The 10,000-nt window shown below is 38.8% G+C and overlaps 1 protein-coding gene across 5 annotated transcripts in view; it reads right to left on the bottom strand.

Moving 5' to 3' along the window:
* The window catches only part of plxnb2b (plexin b2b), a 523,376-nt gene that overhangs the window by 254,059 nt on the left and 259,317 nt on the right, over positions 1-10,000 (bottom strand). Inside the window, exon 5 of one of the 5 annotated variants that reach the window (XM_061916749.1) lies at positions 6,663-6,727. The exons of the other annotated variants lie outside the window; for them this stretch is intronic. The gene's annotated coding sequence lies outside the window, so the exon portion shown is untranslated. The remainder of the gene's footprint in view (positions 1-6,662; positions 6,728-10,000) is intronic. 5 annotated transcript variants of the gene reach the window in all.

Here is a 10,000-nt window from a genome sequence, read left to right on the forward strand (position 1 = left end):
ACCATTATTGCGACTTCTTGAACAGGTGTAATGGAAATTGATGGTGGGATTAAAATGCATGAGAATATTGTATAATTTGAACGTTATTTTTAACATCGTGATTACCAGCGGAATTATTCATTACTTATCGTGTTAAGCAATGTCCGCTAAGATTTATTTGAGAGCCAGATGCAGTCATCAAAAGAGCCACATCTGGCTCTAGAGCCATAGGTTCCCTACCCTTGGTATATACTGTACTATATACCATCAAATTTGGAATACACAAAATAGCCTCTGGCTACAATCTGGCACATTTGATTTGCTCATTAATGTGCATTGATTGTTGCATGTAAAAAACTATATTAAAAATATAATAACAAATGGCGACTTCCTATTAGGAGTTTCATTATACAACTATGAACAAGCTTATTGATGTGTTTAGCAGGACAGGCAAAATTCAAGTCTGAGAAAATGCGGTCGTTTATAAATTATTTAATGCTTCTTTGAGGCCCGGTAGAAAATGTGTCACAGACCGGTGCCGGTGGTTGGGGACCACTGCTATAGAGGATCTTTGACCACTGTTTCTGCAGTAGATCCTTAAAAACAGCGCAACACTCCTGTTACGTAGAATGACTTTGATTAAATTTTCTCAGTAAGTTCTAGGGTTGTACAGTATACCAGTACTAGTATAGCATCACGGTACTAATTAATCAAAAATGGTACCATACCTTGTTTGAAAAGTAGGAAAAATGAGCATGTTCGGCAGTGCACACAGAGTACTTACAAGCAGACACAGTGTGTAGACAGAAAAGGGAGAATGGAAGATATAACACTGAAACGCCTACAGGAAGAGGTTTTTTAAGACACGGCTAGCTAGTTAGTGGCTAATGGCCATCCGCAGTCTGCAGTGTTTTAGCTATATCTAAACCCCTTTTCTTGCCTCCATGGCAACAAATTAAGTATGTTTCTTACAAGAATCATTGTCCCTGCAGGACGAGTAATAGCTAAACATGCTTTACTACACACCGTAGGAGGATACGATAAATCACTGGTGTCACAATGTAAGAAAATGCCATGGGTGGATCTATTCCTGACATCCACTGTAATGATACCAAGTACAAGAGCATATCTAGTCCATACTACTATGATTACATCGATATTTTTTAACATCACAAAATATTTTTTCCTTTTTCAAAATTCATATGTTTATTACCTCAGAAAATACGTCCCTGGACACATAAGGACTTTGATTATAACCAATACCTACATTTGTGGTATCATCCAAAACTAATGTAAAGTAGCAAACAACAGAAGAATAAATGAATATTAAATTTTAATAGAAGTGTAGCTAGAACATGTTAAAACAGAAAGTAAACAGCTTTTAACAGTAAATGAACAAGTGGATTAATAATCAATTTTTACAGCTTGTCCTTCATAATGTTGACAAAATAGAATGATAAATGACACAATATGTTACTGCATACATCAGCACACTAATTAGGAGCCTTTGTTTGCTTACTTACTACTAAAAGACAAGTTGTCTAGTATAGTTACTATTTTATTTAAGGACAAACTTGCAATAAGAAACATATGTTTAATGTACCGTAAGTTTTTTTGTTCAAATAAAGCCAATAATGCACATTTTTTGTGGCCCCCTTTATTTAGAAAAAGTGTTGAAATGCATTTTGGTGCCTGTACCAAAATATTGGTATTGGGACAACCTTCGTAGGGTTCCTAAAAAAAAAAAGTAGAGCACACTAGTCATTCAGGGGACGTTTGGTAGACTTTTTTTTTTTTTTTTTAACAGGAAGTCTTTTGAAACGGCACCGTATGCTGCTATACAAGCTGCACACTGACTACTCTACACAATTTCCTGGTTCCTTTTGTAAAAAGAGAATCTCCAGTCAAAATGTGTAACTCTTTTTAGACAGCGTAGAGCGGGAATCAATCCTCAATGCCTGATAGGCCATCAAAGGTCTTAAATGTTGTGCAGCTTTCCCTGTGATGGATGTTTGTTGCAGCGAAGCAGGTGAAGCAGTGTGACAGCCCCAACATTTCTCAGGGGGCTGTTAACCGGTGAAAATAGTCATGTTTTGGTCTGACAATGGCCCTCCTGTTTCTTTTGAACTTTCCGTGTCACATTTCTGTGCCATAAAACAGTACATTTGTCCTCTGAGGCAGACTGTTATGTCCGCGGAGGCGGACTGATGAGACAGCCTTTCGGACTCTCTTTTGCTGTCATCGATCACCTTTCACGTACAGTAAATTATTTTTCAAACGGCTCCTGGGTGATGGATAAGCGGCGCTGAAAGGACGGCGAGAGTGGTTCTCTTCCTCTCCAGCGGCACAGGTGGGGAAAAGATCCCCGTCTTGCGCTTGCTGTGCCGCGCACGTTTTTTTCCCATGTGGGCGCGAGCGTTGAATGTAGTGCCTTAGGCCAAAGCCGTGATTGATTCCATTGCCTGGCTGCTTTCCCTGTTTCAAAGGGTTCCTGGGATGAGGGAGGAACACACGCAGCCCCTTGAATGGAAAAACTGTCAAAATGAGGACTCCACATCTCTTCATCGGCACTGGTGGTCCTGGAGGGGCTGACGCTTCCGGCAAATGCCGAAAACTACAAATCTGCTAAGATACCTGGTCTATACTCTCGGCTCGTAAGCAAAGCAGGGACGGAAGTTCTTAGCTGCTAGGCAAACTTCTGTAGGTAACGTGTGTTGTGGCCCAGGAGACCCTTTTATGGCATCCTTCCATTATGCTCTGTCCATTGGTTGACAGAAGTAGAATGAGGAAAAGAAAAACAAGTAGAAATGCATGGTTACAGACCACTAGGGCCGTGAATCTTTGGGCACCACATGATTCGATGCGATTCTTGGGGCTAACGATTTAATTCAGAATCGATTTTTCGATTTAAACCGAGTCTTGATTCAAAATCAATACTTGGTGCCAGTTCTATGATTAACTACATTCCTGCATAAAATACATAACTGTTACGTCTGTTCGGCATCGTGGTGCCGGGTTCGATTCCCTCGAGGATGCGTCAAAATTGAACACGGCAAAGGTAAGGTTCAACTATTTATTTGAATAACAAAAGGTGCTAGAAAACAAAAATACTGGAGCTAAGAAAAGGCAAACCAAAGACGCTAGTATGGGAACTAGGAGATACAAAATAGGAAATTAAACTGGCATGTTGGCACACAAAAAAGAGTAAATAAAACATTTAGCATGTGAGCTAATAACAAGGTGCGTAGCATGAGAGCTCGCAAAAATAGTAGGAATAGCGTGAAAGCAAACGATCAAAACAGACGTATAGTTGCGTGAGAGCAAACTAGAGTCCCAGGAAGAATAAACAGAAGAGGCTGGCTTATAAAGGGTGGTGATTACAAGAACAGGTGTGCGAGAACTGAGACTAGCAGGTGGAAATAATAAGTGACCATGGAAACGAACAAAACAAGAAGTAAACGGGTCAGAATGGAGAATGAAAAACACAGATGGAAAAATAAACAACAACATGTGAAGATCCGAGTCACGGATCGCAACAATAACAGCTGTAATAAATGTATATATTACTTAAAAGTAACTTGATTTTGTTGAAAAAATGCTAGCCAAACATTTAATAAAGTCAAATACAAATAAGGCAACAAGAGAAGTATCCAACATTTCTCTTTTCCAAAGTGAATCTGTACATCAGGGGTGTCAAACGTACGGCCTGATATCTTTAAACCAGCAAACATGATCAGTTTGCTAAATAGAAAAATGAGTCATCTGTTCTAAATGTGTGCACTGGATGTCGCAATAGCAATTCAAGTGTGACCCACGTCACACACGACACTGTTTAGAGATGACGTGCCAGCTGACTTTCAGCACCCTCTAGATTGGCTGCCGCCACTCCAATCAGCGCAAGTGTAAGCTCCTGTTGTGGCTGGCAGCAGTTGGCGGCAGTATCGGAGCAACAATACCTACTTTTGTTGTAAATTATCCACTTAACGGATAAAATAACGTAATGGTAAGATGCAAAGACTTCAGTCAACATGACCATCATCTTCGTAGTTGGAGTTCTATGCTACGTTGGCAATTGGTTGAATGCAGGATGTGCACCTTGAACTGCATTGTAAATATGCGTGTTTCTACATTTTTTATTTGTTTGTTCTATTTTATTTCATACTTAAATGCACTATGTTCACATTGGTTAAGTTTGTAGTTGTGTTGCCCTAAATTAGGTTACGGTGTCATTTATATAAATGTGTTCATAATATTGTACTATTTGAATGATGATAAAGGAATGTCGTGTTGCAGTTACAGATTTTACTAATGTGGCGGTTTGAGGAAATACTCTTGCTTTTCCAAGCGTTTTGAAATAACTGCTAACATGAGAATGCTAAACAGGAAGTGCTTAAAGTTGAATGGCTTTGTAGATACTATGAGACAAAGTCTAAGGTCATCGTGTTCTTAATCGTGTTTTTGAAACTACACCAATTTTTTTTCCTCAGAATCTTCAACTATTTTGAAGTGTTTTGCCAAAAGGATTATTTGTGATGTATACATTTTGGCCAAATTAAGACAAAAATAAGAATCTCAAGTTGTCTTTATTTTTAAGTTATTATGCCATGATTTTATCTGTCCAGGCCCACAGGGGAATATATATATTCCACCATGCGGCCCCTGAGCTAAAATACGTTTGACACCCCTGAACTACATCATGAATATGATTCGCCTAAGTGGCTGGACAGGTTTATTAATAAATGAATAAATAAATAAAATATATTAATAAAAAAGAAAATATTTATATATTTTTTAATTGATTAAAATCGTTACAAGTTAGAATCATGATTCATAGAAAAATATATATTTTTTGCAACCCCTACGCACCACCACCTTCACCCCATCAGTCACCGTTTTCTTTATGATAGTCTGCATGTAAAACATATGAAGCATAATAACTGTCAAACTAAACTGTGAAATACATGAAGGGGGGACACAAAGTCATACCATTCAGGGTTTCCCCTAAACTGCCAAGATACCTGTGGCAGTGGGGGCGGGGTCACAGTGACAACATTGACTAATTAGTATAATGTGCTATGATGATATGATTTTCTTTAAAAAGACTCAAAACATGTATACATACATTTAAAACAAGTCTGTTTTTATTCATTAGTATTCACATATATTTTTCTTATTGTTTTGCCGTTTGTTCAATTGATTACAGACTTTTAATTACTTTTTTTTTTAAATAAAAAACAATTAGCAACAAATCTAGCATCTTCTGGTGTTACTATAGAATGTACTCGTGTTTGTACTACTTCTGTCCCTCCATGTCCCTGACTAGAGAAGAGAGCATGACGTCACAAATGCTTGGTGCTGCTGCTCTAGTTTCACTTTCTCTTTTTAAAAGCCGCAACTGTCCTCTTAATATTTGCACATTTCGTTGATATATATGCAATATATATATATATATATATATATATATATATATATATAGATCAGGTTCACATCACAGACATGCTGACAACCCTCCAGACAATGGCGTGTGTTTTGTTTACATCCGGTTTCCGTAGCGCGATTTTCAGTGCTTAAAGTTTTTTTTTTTGGGTGGTCAAGTTTACTGTACATCACTCGTCAATAGTACGCAAATAATAGGCTCTATATATCAATTCATATTGTAACGACCAGGTAATGTTAATGATTTCAATCAATTTGTGTTGGTGTGGTTTGGATTTGATGTCAGTTTTTCCCATGGTCGCAAACATACCGGCCGTGCCTGAAAGGTGATTGGCGGAGAATGAGGAAGTGTTGTTGAGTGTCCGGCGGGCAAGTGTGTTCACGGGAGGTAAACTGTTGGAATTGTGCTGTTGTTTGTTATCATAAGATTGGTGATAAAAGTTTAAAATAGTGTCGGTATTTGTGGGATTTCTTCTGGGAGCTACAATACTGTATATCATATAACTAAAATTCGTTTTCAAGTACAAAAAACCCCCCAACCCTATTTTCAGGGTATGGCGGTAATAAAAACGCCAGGGCAAAAAAACACATTAAACTACATTAAGGGGAAACCCTGACATTATCAAAACTGAAGAAAGTGATACACCAGTTTGTGTGACATCCCTTGGGTTTACGTTACTGTTGTAGACATGTCTAATTATGGATTTTCAAAAGTATCACTCTGAAACTCAGTAAATCGGGCAGTGACAAACATGCAAGTTTCCAGCTAGCGATTGGCGCACTAGTCGCTTATTGTCTCGATCGGCACGCTTGCTTCTTCTCTGGGAAAAAGAGCAGTACCACCGTGAGTTTATCAAAATGTGGTAATCAATCCCCATTTCACGCTAATTAACATTTCACCGGGTAATGCTAACTGTTGGCAATTTTATTGCATTTTAGTCATATTACCTGTAAGCCTTTTTGCTCTCTTAATGTATTCAAAAAGAACCGAAGCGTGCCCTTAGTAATTTACGAGACGTTTCCGTACTGTTGCACCTCTAGTAAATACCAGCACGGTGTAACCCTGAGAAAACAAACAAAAAAAAAACAAACAGAAGAGATCAAGCGAGTGTTCCTGAAACAATGCCCAGCAGAAGGTGAATCATCCAATTGAAAACAAACAGTCGGTTAATTGTGCCCGGGCGAAAAGGAGCAGAGAAGAAGCTGCAGGAGGCGTCCTGCTGCAGAGAGAAAAAGCTGAAAATTACCATTCTTTCATCTTTCTTTCTGTCATGGCCTTTTCACCACCCAAGGGCTGCTTTCAACTCGGGCTCTGCATGGTGTCAAAGAACATTTTGGTTGCGGTGTCCTTAACTGAATATCCCCCACCCCCAAGCCCCAAAGTCCATTTTTCCACCAAGAACAGAGGGATTTCATTTGGAAGGCCAGAGTAGCCGACGGGGTCCTGATCTTACGGCTAAATTGGGTAAATTACTAAAAAAAACACCACTGCAGTTAATTTGTGCGCTACTCGAGGATAAAAAGCCACCGTGAGGAAGGTGTGAAAAATAAATACAATCTAAGTACAGTGATGCAGAAGATAGCTTGAAATGTGTGAATCATTATCTATCTTTAGTAAAAATGTTTATGATTGGCTGAAGTGCAGCACTAATACTTGGTTATTCAGCTCTACTGAACAATGTCTAATTAGCCACTGCTCTCACTCATTTCACCAACAAGACTAAGTGTACGATTCTGTACCGTACCAAAACATGTCATTACAAATAGGGGTGTCCACATGAAATATTGGCCCGATATCAGCAAAAAACGTGTTGGATGATTGACTCTTAAATCTTCATGATGAACTCCAATATAAGCAGTCCTTAATCCAAAAGTTCAGTCTTTTCTTTAATTTTAGTAAAGTCATTTACAAAATGTCAACATTGTAGGCAAAAAGCTACTGGGAGCTCGCAACTACAAAACAGCAAAGCACACAATAGCACACAATAGCACACAAGCCAGACATACAAAATATGTGTCCTGATCCATATTGCCTTCGAAAACACCACATTAGTCAATATAAACAAGTATCAACTGCTTATAGTCACATATAAGAGTACTAGAAATAATCCAGTAACAAATGTGTCCGCATCCTTCAATTTACTGCTTCATGCCATTAATTTAATGAATTATTGTGACCACTAAGTATCGCCAAAACACAAAACTCCACTTCAAAAGCAGAAATAGGTCATAAAGTTAGAAATGGTCAAATTTACTATTTGCTTTTTTTAAACATTCCACACTACAAAATGATTTACTTTTATGCCTTACGGTTAGTGTTTTCGCGGTGTGGCTAATTTCCTCCGATCAAATTTTTCACATTGCAAAACATTACAATTATTAGGGCTGTGAATCTTTGGGCACCACAAGATTAAATGCGATTCTTGGGGGTAATGATTCAATTCAAAACGAGTCTCGATTAATTCGCCTTTACTACATTCCTCCATAAAATATATAAACATCTCTGGTACATTTTTGCATTACTTAAAATTAAACTTGTTTTGTTTAAAAAGTCTGCGGGCTATAGAGCTTTTTCATTTCGGGCTCCAGTACTCTGGAATGCCCTCCCGGTAACAGTTCGAGATGCCACCTCAGTAAAAGCATTTAAGTCTCACCTTAAAACTCATTTGTATACTCTAGCCTTTAAATAGACTCCCTTTTTAGACCAGTTGATCTGCCGTTTCTTTTCTTTTTCTTCTATGTCCCACTCTCCCTTGTGGAAGGGGTCCGGTCTGATCCGGTGGCCATGTACTGCTTGCCTGTGTATCGGCTGGGGACATCTCTGCGCTGCTGATCCGCCTCCGCTTGGGATGGTTTCCTGCTGGCTCCGCTGTGAACGGGACTCTCGCTGCTATGTTGGATCCGCCTTGGACTGGACTCTCGCGACTGTGTTGGATCCATTATGGATTGAACTTTCACAGTATTATGTTAGACCCGCTCGACATCCATTGCTTTCCTCCTCTCCAAGGTTCTCATAGTCATCATTGTCACCGACGTCCCACTGGGTGTGAGTTTTCCTTGCCCTTATGTGGGCCTACCGAGGATGTCGTAGTGGTTTGTGCAGCCCTTTGAGACACTAGTGATTTAGGGCTATATAAGTAAACATTGATTGATTGATTGATAATAAAATGCTTCCCAAACATTTAATATAGTCAAATACAAATAGGCAACAGGAGAAGTTTTCAACACTTGTATTTTGTAAACCAAATATGTACAGCAGATATAGATCATCTACATCAACAATATGATTTGCCTATTTAAAAAATAGGCAAATGTAAAAAAATCGTTACAAATAAGAATCGCAATTCATTCGAAAATTCAACAATTCTACTCCAACATCAAATGCAGATAACGCTATCATGTGGAGTTAATTTTAAAAAATCATCAGGGGGTCACTTACAGCCAAAGCTGTTTTTTGTGTATGACCTGATTAAAAACCTCTGTGGCTATTTTATTTTGAAGATCACACATGCATTAAAATCATAATTGCTGGTAGTGTAGCTGCTGAATTTTTAGAACATCTGTATTTTTGTTACCTGCCAGCGTTAGCATTCATTACGACTCATATTTCTTAATAATATGGAAAGATTTTTACAGTTTGCTTCTACATTGTTGTATTGTATTAAAAGTGAAAAATGACAAATACACAAATTGTTCAACTCCTGTTTTCCTCTCAAACTGGGATCATCATACCGGCTTTTCCCACACTGGTTTGATTGATGCAGATTAAGGTCTTTTCGGATAAGGACAAATATTTGCTCCGGTCATTTCCATTTTGTTTCGTTGAGAGTGGAAAGCATCACCCTGAGCCAAATCAAGCAAACGTCTGGGACTCTGAAGGAAAGCTCCCAAACTTGGCCAACGTGGCCGAAAAGATTGTGTTTCTGCACTTCCAGTAGTATGGACACTGACCAAACACTGCTTGTTTTTTTTAAAAAGCCTAAAAGATGTCTCACTTTGTTTTAGGTCCACATTTACACAGACTTAACTCTGACTAACGCAGAAACTATTAGCCCAACTGACTTTACTGTCGGCATACAGGCACTGATGTAAGCATAGTGTAGCTTCTTATGGGTCAATACACTGCAGATTCATTGGTATCAATGACAATGTTGCTTTGGTTGCACTCAAAATCTCAACATACAAATAATTGTTTTCTGAGCAATATAATAATGAAGTGACGACTTGTCCAGGGTGTACACGCCTTCCGCCCGAATGCAGCACAAATAGGCTCAAGCACCCCTGACAACCCCGGAAAAAACAAAGCGGAAGAAAATGGATGGATGGATGGATGGATAATAATAATAAAACTAATAATAATAATAACAATGGCATTAATTTTAATTAATTTATTGCCTAAGTGGTAACTGTGCCTCCGAGCAAATGGCTATGACCTGTGGCGTTCCCCAGGGCTCGATTCGGTGACCCCTGTTTTTCAACTAACTGGCAGCTTCAACGTGTCCTACCAAAACTATGCAGATAAAGATGATCAACGTATCGCTGACGGCAGGTGAACGTCGCTGCATCGAACAGATCAGTGTGGGGA

Source organism: Nerophis ophidion, linkage group LG12, assembly GCF_033978795.1.
Source record: "Nerophis ophidion isolate RoL-2023_Sa linkage group LG12, RoL_Noph_v1.0, whole genome shotgun sequence".
NCBI lineage: Eukaryota > Metazoa > Chordata > Actinopteri > Syngnathiformes > Syngnathidae > Nerophis > Nerophis ophidion.